Source organism: Ornithodoros turicata, chromosome 10, assembly GCF_037126465.1.
Source record: "Ornithodoros turicata isolate Travis chromosome 10, ASM3712646v1, whole genome shotgun sequence".
NCBI lineage: Eukaryota > Metazoa > Arthropoda > Arachnida > Ixodida > Argasidae > Ornithodoros > Ornithodoros turicata.
The window spans coordinates 33,489,091-33,512,229 of NC_088210.1; the positions used below are offsets into that span (position 1 = coordinate 33,489,091).

Here is a 23,139-nt window from a genome sequence, read left to right on the forward strand (position 1 = left end):
CGCTGACTGGCGTGCGAAACAGCGCTGCCCTTGACGAAGAGGTGATGAGGCGCAGTGAAATCTGCGAAACACGTGATTCTTGTCTTGTCTTTTTTTTTCTTTGGGGCGTTTATAAAGGAGGGATGGTGACGACAGTTTCGCTGTTTATAAACGAACAACTACCAGAGACGCTCTTCTGATATCTTCCAGATAAGCGGAAGCCCTCGTTAAATACTGCAGCACAATCAAGATTTTGAGGGAGTGAGCAACACCCCGGAATAATCTCCGTCGCACAAAAATCTCTTATCGTTACTCTTATCTAGCAAAGATAGCGGCAAGCAACGCTTATCGGAGTTGGTTGTCATTTGGGGAAACAGCCAGGGGCGGACCCGGGATTTTTCTGAGGAGGAGGTATAGGTCCGGCCTTGGACAGCAAGCGTCACGTGACGACAGAAATTGTGGGGTGTTCGGGCGTCCATGTTATAAAACGGTAAATACAGTACTTGCAACAAAACCACACGGGGACAGAGAAAGAGACATGGCTTGGCTTGGCTTCCTCTGTCCCTGTGATTTTATGGCTTGTTCCAGCAGCCCTCTGCCAATGCCGGGAGAGCTGTTGTTTTTCGTGTCTTCGTTCTCCGTTCAGTGTATACGACAATCCACTTGCCCAACTTTCCACTCTGAGCGGATGTGGCTGCGGATCTCGGCGGTCACGGCAAATAAATTTGAACCAGCTGGCTTCGTTGCGAGAAGCGCGTAGAGGTAAAAAAAAAAAAAAAAGAAGCACCAGTCACGTGACCTTTGCAGACGACATGTATACACCCGCGAGAAAGAGGTCGGTCGTCTGCGATTGGAGATGATGGCCGATTAGCGGTTCAACGCTCCGCATAGCCGTATTGCAGAGCCTCTATATGGACGACGGTACATGTCTATAGTATATGGAAGTATATTTCACGAGGCACTGGTAATGATTCGAATCGGATTTATACACATGCGGGTCCTGTTGTCGCGTGAAATGACGTCACTGTGCCCCTGCAAATAGGGGTAAACGAGTAACATGGCCACGTACTGATCATAAAGCTGTGGGTTCGAACCCCCATGTCCCACTCCACCCAGCCCTTCTACTGGGTGACACCCCTCTTGTGCCGTTTGATAACGTAATCAAATTTTCGACCACGTGTGGGTTTCTTAGTCAGATGTAGATGATAAGCATTGCTCCGCTTTTATCCATTATCACCGAACTCCTCATGTAAATATCTCATTGTCACACTTGTAGATAGCTTTTAACTGCCATGCTCGCTTGCTATCGTCATCCTCCTCTCTCTTATCCTGGTCAATCAATCATCGCTCATCGCTCATACCTGTAGATAGGTTTTAACTACCACACTCTCTCTCACATCATCTTTCCCATAATCATCTCCGACACACTCACCATAGTTTTGGCGCTCTATGGCCTTTGTTGCCTTTGTGCCATTAAACGCATAATCAATCAATCAATCAATCAATCGAACCCTTTGTCTGTATTTGCTTCTGCATGTCCTCGTTTCTTCATATCAGCCATATTCGTCTGAAAATTTGGGGGCGCTACGAAAAAATAGTTGGGTGGGTGAGTTGATGATTTAGTAGAAGTGCACGCCTTCCAGGTATGATAACATTGAACCGATAAGCACTCGCTGGGCTCGTTCAGCAAAGAACTTTGAAAGGTTGGGAGCCGGCGGGGCGCATATAAATGACGAGAAAGAATGACTTAGACCGTAACTAGACGTTGCATGTGTCCATCTCCGTTTTAATGCATTTAAAAAGAAAAAAGGAAGAGAAAAGATTTTTTTTTTTTTTTGCCTACCAACCAGCCAATTTATTTATTTATTTATTAGTTTCACGTGCCCGCCAACAGCGTGAGCCTACATAGAGGTGCACGGAAAGAAGATTAACTTACAAAACGATAAAAAGTTACAAAGAGGATAAAAATAAAGTAAAATTAGCAAAAATGTCCACACTAGTGTTCTCAATGTCATTAAAGCAACACTGCATGCGCGCCAAAGGAGAAGACGGGTGACAAAAACGTGGATAAAAAGTACGATGAACTCTACAATGATATGATTATGATCCACCGCTACAATGATTATGATCCACCGCTCTGCCGAAAAGTTTGAAAACTCCTCCGAGAAAGTCGCTCCCCATAGCCAATCATCCGCTCAGAGTGTGGCCGCTGAAATCCGCTTAATTTAGCGGCTTTTCGGCATATTTGGCAACGCGGGTGTCGTGCAATCATTCGCGTGCGCTTCGTGTTTGTGCGTGCGTGCGCGCAGCCAGCTGATGCCCACGGAGAAGGAGGAAGAGGCTTTTTCTCTATGGCGCATGCGCATAGCTCCCGCATCAACTTCTTCCCAGCCCTCCTGCAGCGCTGCATTCTGTGCAGCGAGCAAGTCCTGCCGTGTGGTATGCCGTATCAAAGTGAGCTTGTTTCTCTCGTGGTTTTGGCAGAGCCACGCATGGAAAGAAAGATGTTTCGGTAAAAATAGCGAGATTGCTTTCGCGTGTGGTTCTGAAACGAAGGCTATGGTACCACACAGAGAAAAGAACTATCAAAAGAAAGGAGCTTCCTAAGAGTTTGTAGGAGAAAAAGGAAACAAAGAGAGAGAGAGAAAAAAACTACTGGCGTACAGTCGAGCAGGAAGTGTACAATGCATGCTGCACAGAGATAGGAGTGGAGAATGTGAGGGGGTTTTGTGATGGTACCATTCTTGCGTGATTTCTGGTGGAATTCCTCTTCGAATGAGTCTTTGATGGAAGTTTTAGTCGCACCTGGTACGTGCGCAATTAAAATTTTCAACTGCACTGAATTCACTGTCGAAATTAATTGAAGCTCTTCATTCGTTTATCTTTTGCTCTGCTTTCGTCTCTTTTCCGTCTCTTTGAAAGATGAAAGTCACTGAAAAGGTTAGCCAGCTGTAGGACTCGAGCCCACATCTTGTAGAATGCCGGTCCAGGGCTCTACCAATTGAGCTAAGCTAACACGCCTTCTCAGCGACTTCCAGGGTTTTGACATCTGAAGGGACAAACCAGCCACTCTCTCTCACTCATCCTCCTTTCACTCTTAATTTTTGCTCACTCATACACACATTCATACGACGGGATGGACGCAGGCGGCAACTGTTGAACATGAAAGAACTGATGTTTTGAGGCTGGAACAACATAGAAGGGCCAAGTACATACAAAGGCTTGAGGCTTTGTATGTATTCGTCGAGGCTTAAGTCTGCGTTACTTTCTTTTCACATCTAATCTAATCTGAATGTTCACGCATAAACAGTTCATATATCTTCCCACAAAATCAGGGTTGCGTACCTCGTCAACGACCCTTCCCTTTGTGCCTGACCCCCCCCCCCCCAGTTTCCCATTGGATGTGCAACAAATACAGTATACAGTGCAAACGTGTGACGCAATGTTGCCTATTAGCTGCCCATTTGATTTGCATCGAAACTAACGTCGCGAACAGAAACGAGCCTTCTGCCGACGTGAACCACACGCCGGCCAAATTGCTACAAAAACAGCGACACATCGGAGCAGCCATATGGAAGTGGCGCTTAACGTGGTGTTTATTGACGCGTTTGCGTCGCTGGTCGAGCAACATTGCGCGTGCATGCGCACTTCAGTGCTTCGCTTGAATATGAATGAAGCGCTTACTTTTCTTTCTTTTTTTACATCTAACTGCAACACGTTAGCCCCGCTTCAATTATCATCTTTCGTCCTTTTGGAAACATAGCTCATGTTTATGGTGATTTTTGCTCCCTTTATTGCGTGTTGTGGGAAGATGTTTTTTTGCTCGTTTTCACCCCGTCGCTGAAGGGAGGGGCGTAATCGTCCCTCGAGGGGTGGGAAGGGGGTACGTGGACTTCGTAATGACTATAATTAATGCTCACTTTAAATACTGTTACGGCCGAATGCACGTGAAGCCCGCGCGTTTGATTGGCTCCAAGGTATGGCGTTGAGTTTTGATGAAAGGTACTCTTTGTGAGTGTGTATGTGCGTGATGGTATAATACCTGCGTGTAATGTTGTCTTTGCAGTATCGACGAAAGTTTGGCGGATCAATTTTGTTCGGGTCGCGTCAAACTTTTCGGATGTCACACCAAGAAATAGAAGCATTTTCTGGTGTTACGCCGGGACGCCTTGATGTTGAATGTTGATGTCACATCAAGCACAGCCCTGAGATCGAGATCAACATCAAGGTATAGCCCCGAGTCACATCAGACCTGATATCACCTTTTTTTCAAAAGGGAAGTTGGCACCGAAAGATAATAGGGAAAATGTTTCCTTTAGAAGTACGCGATATGTACTGAAGGCCTTTCGTTCCACTTTTTTTTTCCAATTTCATTTCGTCAAAACCCATTTGTTCCACGTGTTAGGTGATCGACGGGCTCCATATAGCTAGGGCTATAGGAATGCCAGATTGAGTCTGCGACTCGTATATCCGTCGGGGGAAATTGAATTTACGACCCAACCCTTTTCGCCCCCGTTATATAAAGGGGTAAAAACGTGAACTTCACCTGCCACACTATATATATATACACGAAGAGGAAGGCGCTGCTCCCATACGCACTAGTTCCAGATCTCATTCTAGGTGGCGTTGCACGTTTATTATTTCTGCACGGCGCTCATTTGTGAGAGGGGGGGGGGGGGGGGGGGTCTCTCGGGAGAGATGTTCGTTATCGGGCTGAAATAACGATTGGAGAAAACTGCAGGCGCGGATTCACGGCGGGGGGACTGTGGTTTTGGCGGCTCTTTGTACGAGGGAGAGGGGGAAGATACGAACGTTTCGTTTTTGAAGATATATCTGACTTGTTCCAAAAGTTTGGGACCAAACTTTGAATCTTTCGATGAGATATTTGACACTTTCTTTCCGGTTTTATGAGTCTTCTCTAAGCGTACGTGAGATACACTTATTGGAGAGTGTATGCTCTAATCACGAAGCAGTGGGGAAGGTTGATCGGATAATTTATAAGAACGACAGGGAGGCATTGTATTTCAGTTTGCATTGGAACTGAATGTATGAGGCCCAGTTTCACCAACGCCGGTTAAGAGTTGATCAAGCGTCCCATATATATTCATGAACGTGACTTATATAAGCTGAATTCTAAGCATATATCCTTAATCTGCGTATTATCATTAAGTTAGGAACCCACCTATGGATGTATAGGCTTTAATCTCCAAGCTAGCTTGTTTTTCTTGCCTGTCCTTATAATTTTCTAGCTTATCAATCTTCACTGCAAACACAGCTGCGACATGCGCCTACTGTGCCTTACTGCATCACGTTTTTAGATGACCACTGCTCGTGCTTCTTGCTAAAGGCTGCGAAAAATGTGAAAACTCGCCAAGTAATACGAAACTGCGGAAACCACTGGACGCCAGTAGAACAGGAAACACTCCAGTCGCTAATCTATCCTGAACTTGTCATCGCTTGGGTGAATGCCCTTTCGTTTACTGCAGCCCCTACATGAAGCTCCTGCTTCAACAATGCCCCGGTCCAGTCGATGTATCCCTGCACAGCTGCCAGAATTTATTTGTGTAAACCGCAATGTGACAGGGACCAGAAAATGCGTAGATGGATTTCCTCGCCTCGCTCGATGTCGGCCTTTAATTGCGTCTTTTGAGGTCGACGATGATGTCTCCTTGGAAGCGAGCAAACACATCTGCTCGAGAATGGGTGCGTCCCTGTCATGGGAGTCTGATCCTCAGCAAAAAAAAAAGAAAAAAAAAGAAGCATATACGAAGAAAAGTTCATCTCAATCGGCAGAGAAAGAAGGCTTCCCACACGCGGAAACGAGTCGTGTTTACTTTCTGATCTGCACACATTAAAAAGAAGGAATGACGGGGAAAAAATATAAGAGAAACGCCCGCGAGAAAATCGAGGAATCGAAGTCGTCTGCTTTCAGCATGCGTAGCAGACGACGCGAGAGGAGCTCCACCTACTCTCTCGGTCGTCGGTTCTGCGCATGCGTAACTCTCAACGGCGAGGGAACTTGTGGAGGAAAGGGCGCGATTGGGAGAAGGTAGATTTTCATCGGAAGGGAGTGAGAGAATAAAGAGAGATAAGTGAGAGAGAGAGAGAGAAACAGGCTCTGCCGCTAGGCGGCGGTTGTTAATGCGCTTCTTGAAGTGATATAGAGGGGCGCGTTGTTTGGTTGGTTCTGCGAATAGCAATGTGACGTGACCCTGCCGGATAAATTGTGGCGAAGATAACGGCTCAGAGATATTCGGCTTCGTGAAGCAGTTGGATCTGCTGTTGCTCGAGATGTAGCTTTCGGCGCAGTTTAGCCGAAATATTCGGAATTGCTAATGTAGTTTTTCTTGTTTTTAGACGTCGGTGTTGCCGTGGGCATGTCAAACTCCGTGCAAGACGTTGTGACAATCGTTTTTGTTTTGCAATGTTTGTGGCTCGCGTTGGTGCGAAGAAAACGAAAAAAGTACGTCTGCCGAACATTGCGACAGAAAAATACAACACCTGAGGTATACGCATTGCCACACTCGTAGGAAACGCTGCCGACGGATGCCAGCACGGTTTCCCCAGAAGTAGTGCCCAGGATACGTCTTTCCACACCTCGTTCATAAGCCACTGTTGCTTAGCGGTGCAAAAAGAGGGAGAGAGAGAGAAAAAAACAAAACAAAAAGAAAGCAAACGTTTTGATGTTCAATTGCTTTGCAGATGTGTACGAGAACGACTGGTGGTGTCCCGGATGTTGTGACGCGAATCTCTCGGCGTAACGCGAAACGACGTTGGCAGTGACAGGCGCCGCTGGGCACGCTGCAGAGCGTCGGGGAGGCCGTCCCTTGGGGAGAGAGCTCCCCGTGTGTGTGTGTGGCGTCGCCTGGTTGCACTTTGCCGTTGCAATGCTGTTCGGGCTGATTGCATGCGGCGTGGGCTCTGATAGAAGAGGAAACCTGCTCAAGCTGGTTCAGGGGGTATCGATTCGAAGCATATATTCTTCGACATACACGCAGGATGTAAGACGGCGAGAGGCTTATACAACACAAATTTTGCGTTGTATGCCTGCACAGCATAGCACGATAAAAAGGCTAAGCATTGCGCAGAATGATACCTTTTTTACTGTTGATTTGTGGAAAGCGCTGGGCGTAAATAGTAACTGTTTACACCCTTAAGGGTGTTTTTAGGCTTTCCCATAGCGGACAGTAGCACAGTCATAAGGTGTTATTAGGGTGTGTTTCCAATGCACACCCATATTACGCCCATAAAACACCCTTGTAGTTTTACAAGGGTGTAGCAAAGGGTGTAACTGAAAAAAAAAGGAGTGTTATCTGCAAATTACACCACTTTTACACCCTAAAGGGTGCAAAAAGATTTGTATGTGTATGCATGTGAGAATTTAGATAGCTGCATAAGTGTCACAAAAAGGCGTACACGCCTCCTGTTTTCAGCAAATCAGCAGTGATAAAGATATCATGCTGTGCAGTGGTTGGCTTTCAGCGTGCTATGTGGTGAAGCTCTGTTTTAAGTGTGTACGTGTTATGTTGAAGAACGTGCTTCTTTATAAATGTCGAGAGAGGTCAACCATGCATATGGCTAGGTAGAGCTATACTCCATATGAACACTTTACTGATCGATTTGAAGCTCTATAGTAACCCTCTTTCTAGCTTTCTATAGAGTCAAGTTATCACTGCGCCATTTTAAGAGACGATAACTTGAATCCAAATACGATTCAACAAATGGGAACCGATTCAGACGAACCGTAAGGATGCCCAGAATGGTCGCAACCCCCTAAATTCTTCAGAAAATCAGGTTGTAAGGGCTCGAGACTTTAAATTCGATCCAACTATAGCACTCAAACGAACTTGAGTAGCGTGTCCGTATATACGTCGTATATTGGTCCCAAGGTTTGCGGGTTCAGATCCGTTGGATGACGTCAGCAACTTGGTGGCAGGGTACAAGTTCCTCAGACACATCCTCTTTCGCGAAGTGCGTCGACAATACGGTGTGCTGAGATTTCGCTGCCCATTAGAGAACCTTCAGGTGGGGGCGAAAGTAATCCATGATGGAAAGTTGTCTGACAACGGAAGGGCCACATCAGTTCATCATATTACCATCCGGATTGCTTGGATGCCGCAGAGGATGCAGCCGTCGGTGACATCTCACAGTATCGCAACCATATATACCTAGGGAACAGACTTGTGCCCGTTACTCCAAAAAAGTAATTGATTACCGTTACTCTTCTAGCCAAAGTAATTGATTACCGTTACAAATTACTCGACTCAAAATGTAATTGAGTAAAGAGTATAAAAGTAACGCGTTACTCGGGCCGTTACTTTGAATTCATGCAAAAATTTCCGCCCCTGTGTGCTTCGAAAAAAAGAAACCTCAACTCCCACGTGATTGAGACAGCTAAAATAGCGCGAAAGACTCGCGCGTGAGAAGTAGCAATAATATTTTCCCGCTTACTACAGTAGAATAGCCCAACAAAGACACAGGAAATTTGTCGCAGAGCATTGTTATTTTGAGTCAGACTCTAGTTCAAAAGTAATTGATTACTTGGTAATTGATTACTCAAGATTGTAATCGAATTACTAGAAAAATTACTTGTTCAAAAATGTAATTGATTACTCGAAAAGTTACTCAAAATGTAATTGATTACAAGTAACGCAATTACTTGTAACGCGTTACGTACAAGTCTGCTAGGCAGTGACTTTTTCGGGTTAAACCCGATTATTCCCTCCCGAACTGACCTCCGACCAATTGGGGTTAAACCCGATTTCTCCCCGAATTCCAGTCACTATGAAAACCTCAAGTGACGTTTCCAATGAAGACGAATAAGGTCGCTACGTGTAACACATGTAAGAATGGGTCACTTACTTTCCCAGCGATACACCCATGTGTGTCAACACTGTCTATGCCTTCGGGGATTACCGCTGAAAGGTCACGATCCTGCAAAAAACAACAAAAACAAAAAAGAGAGATTTTGGAAAGTACTTAATAGACAAGAGGAGAAAGAAAAACACCCGATAACACATTAAGGCACAGTTATCGCCAGATTTCTCCCCGAATTACAGATTTAAAAATAGCGCCCGATTTTTACCCCCCGAATCTGAGAAAGTCACCCCCTACATATATACCGTCACAGAGGAAGTGTAAACAATCACGCAGTGGGCACCACAACACCCGGAATACACGAGTCAGTACAATTTACATTGAAGAAGAAGAAGAAAAAAAGCGATACATTTCAAAGCGATAGCTTTTTTGGGGCCCGCCGACGTCGACAGCCATGTAAGTCCGTCCGTAACAGTTGAGGAGAGAGAAGGAAGACGACGTTAAAATGGCACCGAAACGATTGCGGGCGCCCCGAAGACCAGGATCGGAAGATAGCCCCCATTGAGGCACGTTTGATACAGCCGTCTCCCTGTTCCGACAGGCTTTTGTTTCACGGATGTGCTTTGTGCACGACCTACTATAGATTATAACGACCATGTCAGGCGCACCCCTTCTATGCGCCGCATTTTTGGAAGGTAGTGGTGGCGCTTCTGATCGTCCCAGTTATTGCTTCCTCAACTTCTACAATACTTTGTACTTCAGCTTACCTTAGTATTTCTGTACAAGCGGCGGACGTTCCACAGAGGTTTCATTCTGAGGTTGATTATCATCATCATTCTACGCGTTTTCATAGGGGCTATCGCTGTCGTCTGCTACCGTAGTCGTACATATACGCTTCTGCGCGTTCAGAATTCAAATTTCCATCGTCCAATCGTGTTGTGCCGATGAGTGGCGCCCCTGGCGGATCGTGCGGACAGGCTCCTCATAGGGTTTTCTGATTGTGACATGGTCGTTATAATCTAGTAGGTCGTGGCTTTGTGACACTTCAGCGCGGGTGGTGCGCCAAATCGACATACGCGGACGCTCAGGCGTAGGCACACCTCAGTATGTATATGTATGTACATGTATATACAGGTCTCCAGTGCGTCCGAATTCTTTGAAACTAGTTCCAACAGTTTAGTCCCTTCCTCCCTCCTCGTCCCCCACCCCCTTTCTTAGGATGATCACAGCTACAGTTGCGTCGTGGTGTTTAAAGGTAACTGAAGGCAGCAGACAGACAGGTTATATTGCCGGCGTATATAGTTTAACAGCGTGTTGCTTGTGAACCCAGCACAACAAGTTATGCACGTGACAAAGAACGCTAAAGATTTTTTTTTTTTTAAGTTGCTAGTAAAATTTAGATAAAACGCCTGGGGGCGACGTCTGGTGGGGAAATAATCCCCAATTGGTGAAGCAACATTGATCTATGTTCCCGACTGGCTTGCTGCTCATGATGACTTCTTTTGTTTTAGGCACAGTGTTATGAGCATGCAATGTAGTTTTGCCGCCGTACTTGACGAGCGATGCGCAGTTGGTGGCAACTTCGACACAGTGTTGCCAGTTATTTTCAATTTTAATTTTCTTTAAAAAAAAAAACTATTAGCGCAATTGGGACAAATATTGTGTCCGAAGAGTACCAAGCGCTATCGAAGAGATAAAATTATCTGAGATTGCACATCTATACAGCTTCGCTGTGTCGAGCAGTTCGTCCAGCACCCTATACTATAAGGCCTCTTTCCGTTTACAAACAAAAGACGCCATTACTGTGTGGGCAACCACGCGGACGGGATTGCCGTATGTAATTGCATACTGCTTCAGGTGTTGTCGAATGATAATTTCTGGCAAACAGTGTCACATTATTGTCATTGACCCGAACTCTGCGTTAATTTGTTTAGCCCACACCGACCTTGTGACGTCACCCGCGGAAACTGGTCTATATACTCGAAAAAAAAAAAAAAAAAGACGCGTTTGTTCCACGAGTATCTGGCGAAATTCTTGCTCGGGACTCTGTGCGCTGTCGAAGGCGTTATATATACAGGGTTAGTCTCGCAAACGTTACACATTTTGATCGCATCTTAAAAATAGAAGACGGGGTTTGTCCAACACGAAACTTTGCAGACTGGTAGCCATTGGTCTGAAGTTTTGTTGGAATTTTTTCTGAGCATTATGGTCCTGTAGAAGAAAAATTAAAAAACAAGCAAAATCTCACTCTATGCATTTTCTATGGCCTATATCACTCAAAAGTCGCCATTTTCTGCTGTGTGCGCTTCACTTTCATTTCACCGCACACAGGTGGCACCAGCATACAGAACAAGAGGATGGGTGCATAAGGTCCAAATCAGCATGTCACATCGTTGTAGGCAGCGCTACCTGTGTGAAGTGATGTGAACGTCAAGCAGACACAAGAAAAAATGGCGGTGTTTGTGTGGGATAGGCCATTGAAAATGCATGGGGCGAGATTTTGGTGTATTTTTAATCTTCTTTCTACATGACCATAGCGCTTACAAAAAAATTCGAATGAAACTTCAGATAAATGGCTATCAGTCTGCAAAGTTTGAGATGAGCAAAATGTAGTCTTCTATTTTTACAGTGTGGTCGAAATGTGTAACGTTTGCTAGAATAACCCTGTACATATATACCGCGTCACGTGACGCCACTATTAACGTGCAGTAACATTCACACACCGGAGGGGGGGAAGTCATTGGAGGGGCGGGGGGGCGCCAGCGGAAAGAAGGTGTGGCGCGCATATACACCCTAACATTATTCCGCCGCTTCATGCGAGACACATATGGAAATGAGGCCCCGTCCGCGGTAACCTAGCAGGCATCATCAACTCGTGCTTTCTATATACGCTCTTCCAAATCGTGGTTTTGGGGGACCGGATTCAACCATTAGGGGACAGCCGGGGCTAGAAAGCTTTTCTATTTTTATTTCTATTTTTATTTTATTATTATTATTATTTTTTTTTTTTTTCAGAAAGCGCGTACCGCTAGAGGTGCTGCTGCTGTTGGATAGCGATATAGAAAATTTGTGTATTCTGATGCGGAACAATATGTTACGATGAGTACACGCGAGACAGGAAGAATATACACTGGCAGCGTATGCACGGGGATTTGCGGCATTACTATGTACCTTTTTTTTTTTTTGTCATAAAGAAGGTGTACGTATATGTACGCATGCTCCCCCTTCTTTTTTGTACTTTTTTGTTTATTGTTCGGCCTTTTTTCTTTCTTTCGTAGAAATGATGCACGCAGCTGCTAGGTTTTTTGGTCGATGGCCGTGCTCCCAACTCGTGTATAGGTACATATGTAATTAAAAAAGAAAGAAAGAAACCATGTTGCGCTGTGAACACAAGTAACGCAAGACAGTTATTAGACAGTTTTACTAATGCTTGCACAGTTGCTCTGCGTACGCAAAGAAGTAGCGGGTGCACATTCCGCACGCGCTGAAGGTTGCTCTGCGTTTCAGCGCACGCGCGGTGTGAATACGCTATTCCCTTGCGTACGCAATGCGATTACGTACGCTACAACTAAGACACTCCATCAAAGAGACTTTTGAGTTGAGTTGGGAGGGACGTCATACAGGTGGCGCAGCGTGCTGAGATTTGAAACCTTGGAACCCTCAGTATTCACAGAGATGTTTTTCTCGTCAGTCTGTTTTCCCTTCTTTTAATGGACGACAGACGAGTGACCCATTCAAACCAATACGGAGCTCTTTACACATCCATCTTTTTCCACAGACCTCGAGTTCGTCTCCGCACGTCCCATTCTGGTCAGACTTTGCGCGTATCAGACAACGCGAATAGCAGCCACGCGAACGTGACCCTGTTTAGGTCTGTTTTTGACGGACGCAAAAAAGTCACGTTCTCGTGATCCGGGACTCAGATGGATGAAAGAAGGAGTAAAGGAGAAAAAAAAAAATTACTCCATGCACGGCACTGCAAATAGCCCCGAAACTTCCCGTAAACCTCCGTACATTTACCGTGTGTTCACACGAGCGACATTCCCCCCAAAAGCGGAAGATGCGGAAAGCGTCATAGCTTTCTGCTGTCACGTGAGCGCGAGCACTCAACGTCGTGTCTTCACGTATACACTGCTAACCGTGGGGAATATCCTGCTACACAGCCACAAGATATTCCGTAGCAGACGGCAGGAAAACACGCTGACGGTGTCGTCTGCTAAATGCGCAGTACGCCACAAGATATTCCGTAGCAGACGGCAGGAAAACACGCTGACGGTGTCGTCTGCTAAATGCGCAGTACGCCACAAGATATTCCGTAGCAGACGGCAGGAAAACACGCTGACGGTGTCGTCTGCTAAATGCGCAGTACGCCACAAGATATTCCGTAGCAGACGGCAGGAAAACACGCTGACGGTGTCGTCTGCTAAATGCGCAGTACGCCACAAGATATTCCGTAGCAGACGACAGGAAAACACGCTGACGGTGTCGTCTGCTAAACGCGCAGCACGCCTCAAAATATTCCGTAGCAGACGACAGGGAAACACGCTGACGGTGTCGTCTGCTAAACGCGCAGCACGCCACAAAATATTCCGTAGCAGACGACAGGAAAACACGCTGACTGTGTCGTCTGCTAAACGCGCAGTACGCCACAAGATATTCCGTAGCAGACGACAGGAAAGCACGTTGACGGTGTCGTCTGCTAAACACGCAGTACGCCACAAAATATTCCGTAGCAGACGACAGCTAGGAAAACACGCTGACGGTGTCGTCTACTAAACGCGCAGTACGCCACAAAATATTCCGTAGCAGACGACAGGAAAACACGCTGACTGTGTCGTCTGCTAAATGCGCAGTACGCCACAAGATATTCCGTAGCAGACGACAGGAAAACACGCTGACGGTGTCGTCTGCTAAATACGCAGTGCCCCACTCCCGATATCCCGCACCGCGTGAATGCTCAACATAACACGGGACGGAACATCGGCTCTGTGAGCAGTGTTTTCGCTTTTTTTCTTCCACTAGAATATTCCGTGAGGATGTCGCTCGTGTGAATACGCGGTCAGTCCCGAAATATAGAGTAATGGCACCTAGTCCCCGAAAGCACGAAAACTGCTCCTTTTTTTCTTCCTTCGCGATATAAAATTTAACGTAATTTTAAAATTTAAAATCTAACGAGTCGCTATAGATTGGAGACTGTCCCTTCAAAAGTGTGCGAGTGAAGGGTGATGGTATAGAGCCGGGTCTACGGTATTATACGGGCCTCCATATATATAAGGCCCCTGCGGGAAGGAACAAAGAAGGACGGCTGCATTACCAAGCCCCCCATCCAGTCCCATTTCCTGCGGACATCCATCAAACATTAGGTACGCCATACAGGGATCCGCTATGGTGGGATGCGTCTCTGCTGAGACGAAGCACATAGCCTCTGGTGCAACGAACGATACGAGACATCTATTGACAGAGACAACCTATAGGGAGAAGCTATCACGTGTAGAGTGCTTTGCCTTGGAGACACTCTCTTTATTTAGTTTTCTTTTTTTTTTTTTTTAATGCTGCGTTTTTTGGGAGAGTTAATGCATTGCAGTTTCTCTCTCTCTCTCTCGTTTGCGTCCCTAGTAACTTTTTTTTTTTACGATATCGGAAGGAGACAAAATTGAACGTGCGTGAAGATAAGATATAATATGGTGAGATAGGTATACGAGATGTTATCACTTCATCTACTTGGATCGCACGCCAAATTAAAGGTCTACCGGAGAAGTACGGTGTACCGAAAGTTCAGGTGCATGGGACTGAAGGACTACTACATGGGACTCCTTTAGCTTCCTCGAGTTTTACACACACACAAAGAAAGAAAGGAAACCCTTACAGTTCAGGGCCCGCTTGCACGAAACCTTGCATTGAAACCTCTGCAAATCCTCGGTTAATATGACAATTCCGCGTTACAGTGAATCCTCGTTATTTTGACCATGGTCGTTCCCGAAAATTTTGGTCATAATGCGGAATTGTCATATTAATGGGGGGATTTGCAGAGGTTTCACTGCATTGTTCCCCAGGAGTATGGTCGTAATTCGCGTATGTCAGATTGTCAAGGGGTCATATTAACGAGTATTCACTGTATGACCAAAATTTTCGGGAACGACCATGGTCATAATAACGAGGATTCGCTGTAATTAAAAAACATAAGTAGCAAGCAGTATTTAAAAAAAAAAGACAGAGACCAGAGAGAGTTTTCTTACTGTACTCTATATACTCGCGTCCCTCGAACGTGAAATTGAAATATTCTCCGCTGTCCCCGTATACACGATCAAAGATGCAAAGTGGCAGAGATCGCTATACGCAAACACAAACGACCCCAACCCCACACACAATATTATCTCGGCTCTATATATAGACATCTGGCGACCCTCAAACATTGTTCCAATAAAGCAACTCCCTATCAAAAGTTCAACAACCAATCTTCGATGAGGGAGAACCCCCCCAATCCGTTCGTTGTATATTCTCACGTATATTCAGCTCACAATCCTTTAAGGAAAAAAAAAAAAAAACTTCCCGCGTTACCAAAACAACCACATCGAGCTCGAAAACGCGAAATCCATATATAACACGCATGCAGATATATGGGACAAGGGAGATTTATCCGCCAAAATCTTATAGGGCGAGCTCGTCTAAGTATGGGAGTGTGTGTGTGTGTGTCGCATACAGAGACATACATATACACACAGATAGAGTCCATAGGGTCTGTATCTGGCGAATGTAAATACAGGAAGAATTTTCCAATCACGTCTGTATTTTTCTCCGCGATCTACTTAAAGGGATGGCCGCTTTCCTTTATTCTTTCCCTCTTTTTTTTGGGAATGGAAATTCGACGGGACCGATCGATGCAAATGACGTTTTCCCCCCTCTGCTCTCTTCAAAAGTGTACGGTCCCGTTTTAAACTCCGAGTTACACGCGAACGGACGCTCTACTGTACGTGTACTTACTGGGAAAGGGATCTGTATGTGTAGATTACTGATGATGCTGCCGCCTAGAGGGCACTTTTCGCGAAAAAAAAAGAGAGATAAAATAAATGGAAATTTAAACGCTGCATTTAGGTACTCACACGATCCGTTAGCGTTGGGTAGTAAAACTAAGCAAGCAAGCAAGAAAGCTGCAATAGTATGATTATGTTACCCCATTATACCGGTATTACCGGAGTTGTAGACAATACGGCGAAGCGAGGAAGGCATTCTTAAACCTAATCCCAAGGTTTTGGGGCATTCCCGCTGTTTTTTTTTTTTTTTTTGGCTTCTACGGTTTACTTCTTTGTGTCCTGTTTATTAAAGCTGATAAGAGAAGCACGCTCAAAACTCTTAACCTCAAAGCTCTCTTCACCTTTCTAGATGCCATAGGGCTTCGATCCTTATTGTGAAGGTGTTTCATTCTCTGCATCACCACCAGCGCCCCTGGCGATGAAACTCCCCATTCATAATCTCCTAATAAAGTTGTCGTTATTCGCATCGCTGTGTTTTTTTTTTTCTTTTTGGCAAATTCTCGTCCTTTCACAACTACTACAAAAGAAGTTACTAGTACAACTTATAATACCGAACATCCAAAGTATACATTGCGTATAGAACATGTGCTATGTTCGAAATTAAAGACCCAGACTTCATATTCGAAGAAAGCGGCTCAACCCTTCAGTTTATAATATGAGCGTAAGCCTTCGAACAGTTCCTCGTCAATTCTTCATATATATACATTATTCTCTGCCAGCGATGCAGAATTACGTCTGACACGTAGTCCTTCGACTCGTGAAGCGTGTGGATTCAGCCGGCTGACTCTCAAAGTATCCATGAGTGCTGCATGCATATATACATACACATATATATACTATAGACGATTTTCTTCCGTCTCTCCCATACCCACTTCGGATTGAGTCACCTGTGAGGATATTGGTGCCTGTCACCTCGCTTCAGGTTTTCATTATTCCCCCAAAGCTCTTCTGTCGTCTGTTTACCTTCCTTTGTTACGCCATATTACGCTCCCTCCTTTTCCTTCTCGCCTTTTTGTCCCGTCGGCCGATAATAAAGGAAGAAGAAAAGAAAAAAAAAGGGGGCGGGGCGATTGGACGACGTGTCACGTGCTCACCCGCTTTCACGAACGTGATTGGTGCGCGGGGCTTTCGTGTCGTCTGCGCGAGTAATTCGGCTGCGTAAATAAAATCGGGAAGCTAGATGGATGAAGACGGTTTCTAGGGACAGATATGGGGAAGAAAGGAGAGCTAGATTGAAATACATTGGTTCGCAGGGGGTGAGCGAGAGATATAGTGGTTTTAAGGCGGTGTGCTCGTCCTTTAATTTGCGGCTGGCGTCGTTCGTCAATTTGGGACTCTGAAACGCCGGCGAGAATAAAGACCTGTCTTTGCGCAAGGCGGCACCATCGTCTTTGCTATCTCAAACTCGCACGCCGGGTACAAGATACTGACAGGGGTGACACAAACCCGCCATTGTTGTAACTACCCTCAAGCGGGTGCTTTTGGCAAAACTGCCATCTTGTCCTGGTCGCTCGTAATAAAAAAACGTCATTTTCAGGTCATGTGACTTTGTTTACATGCCGTTTTGCCGCTTACCGACATATTTTCGTCGTCATAACGCCAAGAGATGAACGTATTTTGCCAGCGTAAACTACGCGGGGCTTCTTCCGCAACATGGTAGACCATTTCTTCCTTGTTTAAGTACATCGCATCGGCTCAGTGAGTCTTAACGCGCGGTCGTCATCACATCTTTGAAAGTCATCAACAGTACGAGGCCATATGTGTAAAACTGTGCATTATACTGCGAGATTATCGGATAAAAATAATCACCGTGATCGAAAGATATCCAAAACATCGCGCGGAAACAACAACCGCATTGTTTACAGACGGGTTTGGCCGCCGATCACGGGCGCCGCCATCTTTAAGGTCACGTGTGCCTTGACGTTTGCTGTGACGTGCGACCAGGGCCTGTCCAGGATGCATTGCGTTCGCCCAGCACGCTTTCGTTTACGGAGCAACGCATTGGATGCCACCCCTGTGGAGATACTTAGCTTTTATCGCACACTGCGCTGGGCATTTTCAGAGAGAGAGATAGAGATCTCCTACCACGGGATTACCAAGTTCAGATTATAGAGACTACTAGGATAGAGGATTTGGGGGGGGGGGGGGGAGGTGCAAGTTTAGCGTACCTAATAAATGGTGCGAAGGCAACGCGGACAGTTTTAGATACGTGTGTCCACTAGTAGGCAAAAAAACGCACCTTCCGCTTCCAGCACCATTTTGATTTTGAGTAGGAAATTAATTTTATTTAAAAAGTACATGTTTTTGTCGCAAGTATCCTCGTTGTCTTTGTCACAGTCTCCCGCAACATCTCGAGAGCAACTCAAGTTTGAATACCTACGTTATTTTCGAAAAATAACGTGCGCCCCCCCCCCCCCCCAAGCACACACACACACACACACAAAAAACAACCTGAAAATACTGAGTGGGTTCCTGAGTGGGAGACGAAGCTCTTGGCTGCCGTACCCTAAAACTGCCTGGCATACACACTAATCTGACGTTCTGGTCAACAGCTGCTGGCAACCTCCTTGCATTCGGCTGAAAGGCTTGTGGTTGCATGCACGTGCTTGTGAGCGCTATGTCATCAGTGCACGTAATTATCGTGTATATTGAAATATACTATATGGCAAAGCGCATTCCGTCGCGCGACATTCGTCCGCATTTTTCGTAGAAACCATTCGGCGGATTTTCATTTCCGTGTTTCTGAAGAGAGCCAAGAACACTGTCGGTGAAGGAAAGAGGTTGCGCAGCGCAAAGGCAAACGCAAACGTGCACACACCCAACCGGTGCATCACAGCTATGAAGCTCCCAAATGGAAACAGACCGTATTCTCTATCTTTCGCCCTTGGGCTCTCAAGAAAACCAAAAGAGAGAAGGGGGGTCTGCGACGGGAAGACAACACCCGCAAGAGAAAAACACAAGAGGGAAATATAAAGATCAATCAATAAATGAAAAGAAAAATGGGACGAGCAAGCAAAAGAGCAAAGCTTCCACCAACGAAGCGACAAAAGGAAAAAAAAGAAAGTAGCCGACCCTCTCCTGGATCTCTTCCTCCTCCTCTTGGGGAGGTGGCATGACGTCGAGGCACGTGACTCTGTCACGTGGCAAGAGAGGAGGACGGGTTGGTCCCACTTTGCAAGCTCGAGGGGAGGGAGGCAAGGATGTCCTGGGAGCGCTTCTGGACCGAACAGAGTGTGTATTCCAATCGCGGCTCTCTGTAATAAAACGACCTTACGAGAGAGGAGGATGAGTAGCCGGGGAGGGGGGGATTTTGCTTTTTTTCTTCAACGTTTTCTTTTTTTTTTTTTTTAGGAGCGCAGGCTTCCTGTCTGGTGGAAGTTTTGTTCCTTGTCTCTTTTCTTTTTTATCTCTCTCACCAGCCCTCGTGCTTCCCTTTCTTTTTCGTTAGAGGGAAAGAGGGAAGGTGTCGAGGTACTAATGGCCACGGTGGAACAGTTAGTGGGTCGGTCACTCGCCCTTACTTCCTTTTTGTCTTTTCTTCTTCCTTCATTTCTTTCTTTTTTTTTTATACTATAACTCGCTAGTGGTAGCCGTTCTACTGACCCCGCCGTTTCTGTTTTGGTCGAGGGAAAGAGTGTATAGCGATGCTTCTTTTGTTGTCTGCTAGGAGGACTTTCGCTTTCGCCCAAGTGACTGTGTTGCTGCTTTTTTCTCTCTCCTCCTCCTCCTTCTCCTCCTCGTTCTAATTTGGGGGAAAACGGTCCGACAGTTGACGAAGGTCAGATTGCGGAATGGCTGAGGATGAGCTAAAGGTCGTTCCTCTGAAGTGAGACAGAAGGGAAGTTTTTACGGGGAGAGCTAGGTGTTCTTAGGCAAGGCATGTTTTTCTTTTTTTGTACTTTTTACATCGTACATTTCTCTATTTTTTTTTTCCTATAAACTTTTGGGGTGCGTTTTCTCATCGAGGTTCGATTGCATCGCTAAAGAGAAAGTATGAAGGTTGTTACTTTCCGTTTCGCCTAATCCAAGTTGTCGGATTAGTGGGATAGGTGGCTGGCGTTAGGCGACATGGGACTGTTGCGCAATCGTATTGGGCGAAGCGGGACTGCTATCAAGTGGGCGTTGCTTCTCCGCCCCCCTCCTTTCCTGTCCCCCCCACACACAAACTCAGCGACACCTTACGCAGATCCTTTGCATTTCCAAATCAAGGGGTGTGCGATATCGCTAACAGCGATAGACGTAGGTATACAGTCAAACTCCTTTATAGCGAACACCTTTTTAACGAAAATACCACTACAGCAAATTTTTTTTGTGGTCCCGCTGGAGCCTATAGGTCCAATAATGGACATCCTTTTTAACGAAAATACCTTTACTGCGAATTTTTTTTGCTGTCTCCTGAGTTACGTTGTAAAGGAGTTTGACTGATTGGTGCAGCTTGGGGCAAAAGTGTACGGAACACAGGACATTCCTGCGTTGGAGCTACACCCCTAGCAACACACAGGAACGGACACACTATACTGAGAGATGGATGGAATAGACGGTCACCCGTTTCTTATTCGATCTCTTCCTGGTAGCTAAGCAGAGGGCCGCTCCGACGAAGAAATACGAAAGGGCCGTGTTCCGTGAACTTTTATCCCCAAGCTGTATACGCTAAAATTTTCTCTTATCCATCCAGCACATGCTTAGACACTCATATGTCGCCATAACAGACTTCTTAATAATACGGTGTGTCAGAAATTGCTTTGTCAACATTAACGCCCAGCGGGGTGTTGAAATTCCCTCATAAACGCAGGTGCTCCTCCTTTTTTTTTTTTTTTTTTCATTCCAGCCACACATTTTTTCTTTTTTCTTTTCACCGTCTCTCTGTGACTCCCGATTTCCTCCACCATCACTCCCAGCAACCGTAAAAACCTACAAGAATGAAACAATGCTCGTGCTAACTACTCCTTAGCACGCACTCGCGTCGTAAAGGTAAATCTTTGCGAAGACTAACACGAACGCGACAGGTGCCAGTGAGTGTGTAACACCATGCTTGTTCCCCCCCCCCCCGTTTTTTTTTTGTTTCTCTTTTCTTTTTAGGTGCAGCTGTTCGTGACGGCGGAGTATCACCTTGACTGAACGTTGAAGTACCGAGCGGACGGATACAAATAGATGCAACGCGGAGAACCGTAACGGTCAACAAAACTAACCAGTGTTTAAACTAAGCGTTTAAATGAGTGTGCGGCAGTGACTGTTTAAGTAGTAGTCCCTCAATAAACAGCAGTTTAAAATAGTCTTAAATACAGTAGTAGTTTATTAAATAGTATCCCTATAGATGAATTAATTGTTCATTATTTATTGGTTTCTCTGCTGCCGGTGTATAGTTACACATTTCCAAAAATGACGATGTGGTTTTATAACAAAAATATAACTGCAGTCAAACTCCTTTACAACGAAACTCAGGGGACAGCAAAAAAAAATTCGCAGTAGAGGTATTTTCGTTAAAAAGGATGTCTATTATTGGATCTATAGGCTCCAGCGGGACCGCAAGAAAAAATTTGCTGTAGTGGTATTTTCGTTAAAAAGGTGTTCGCTATAAAGGAGTTTGACTGGAGTTTCGCTATATTATATATCCGGGAACGTTCTCTACCTGCGCACTGCTCACGTTGTCCCAATGGGATCGGAGCCGTTCTCCACTGCTGGTATACGGCGAACGTTTGAGTTACAAGATCACGTACTGCACGCCCGCCCATTGAGCTTCTTGTCTCCCTGTACTACTATTTTTCGCTTGCGTTGCACCACAGACGCTTTCTCTTGGCGAAGCTCTCACTCGCACGGGAGGGCACCGCGTCCCAGGTGACCTTCTGACATCACGCTTCAAACCCATCGCCGATTAGCTAGAGATAAACTGATGTTCTGAGGCTGGAACAACATAGAAGGGACAGATACAAACAAAGCCTCAAATTGCCTAAGAAATCAACGATGAAAGATGAAAGTCACTGAAAAGGTTAGCCAGCTGTAGGGATCGAACCCACATCTTCTCGATTGCCGGTCCAGGGCTCTACCAATTGAGCTAAGCTAATTGTTATTAAGCTGTTGTTAAGCTAAGTGTTAGCTTAGCTCAATTGGTAGAGCCCTGGACCGGCAATCCAGAAGATGTGGGTTCGATCCCTACAGCTGGCTAACCTTTTCAGTGACTTTCATCTTTCGCCGATTAGCTCCCAGTTCGACCGAAAAACCTGTCAAAATCCTGTCAAAGCCATTCCCGGATTTTTTTCCCCCACATATAACAAAATCCGGTACGCGACGACGTTTCAGTCTTCCCGCCCTATATGCATGAGTGTAAGGATAAGGCAAATATTTCTCGAGCGCCATTGTTTCATTAAAAGAGGACTTCCTGTTTGAAAATGAAGGGGGAGGAGATTTTGAGGAGAAGACGTGGCCCACGTCTGGCGAAGACTCGATAACTTCATTTCCGCGGATAATTTTTTTTCTCTCTCTCCCTCTTTTTTCTGCGCCATTAGGGTGAGTTTGAATGGAGAAGAGTCGGACGCTGGTGTGGCTTTTGTGAAATGAGACGGAAGAGAGATTTTACACAATGACTGCCCCATTAAGGACCCATTGTTCTTGGGGGGCCCCGTCACGAATACGCATTGTGACTCGATGGATGCTGTTCCTTTTAAAAACGTTCCTTTTCACGGTTCCCTTTGGTTTCAGTGATGGATTGGGTAAGTGGACCAAACGACTACAGCTCTACTGGAGGCTGGCGGTGCGTTCAAACTCTGCTGCTATCGGAATACTTTACTGACGAATGTCGGCACAGTACCCCCCCCTGAAGTCGGCCCAGGTCGCGTACGAACCCGCCCACCTGTCTCCCACTCCTTCCATGTGTTCACGTGTGCACGCCGCTTATAACCACAGTCGCTTCGCGGTGCTAACACGGAATTTTAAAAAATTATTTTGACTATACTGTCTTATAACGCTCTTCCTGGCTTTTCCGGCACAATTCCACCTGAAGTTAGCCCAATACGCGTACTGAGCTTGCTACCACTTTTTTCAGCTGTCTCCATCTACTCACGTGTGTAATAAGCTCAAAGCCACGGTTGCTTCCGGGCGATATCACGGATTCGCAAAAGGCACAAAAAAAAAGGGAAGAAGAAACAGTGCCGGTACACGAAGAAACAAAGCAGAAACAACTCAGACAAACTAAGACCACTTCGGAAAACCGGTGACCCAAAGGAGGCCAGACCCTAAAATCCATGAACTTCTGAATGTATGTATGTATGTACTTTCGGTAGTAGCTCATAAGCACCAAATGCTCATAACCTCCAAA

The 23,139-nt window shown here is 45.7% G+C and overlaps 1 protein-coding gene across 8 annotated transcripts in view; it reads left to right on the plus strand.

The window, feature by feature from the left end:
• Positions 1-23,139, plus strand: part of LOC135369968 (polyhomeotic-like protein 3) — a 124,390-nt gene that overhangs the window by 15,902 nt on the left and 85,349 nt on the right. Inside the window, exon 1 of one of the 8 annotated variants that reach the window (XM_064603592.1) lies at positions 23,057-23,079. The exons of the other annotated variants lie outside the window; for them this stretch is intronic. The gene's annotated coding sequence lies outside the window, so the exon portion shown is untranslated. Of the gene's footprint in view, positions 1-23,056; positions 23,080-23,139 lie in introns of those variants that run through there. 8 annotated transcript variants of the gene reach the window in all.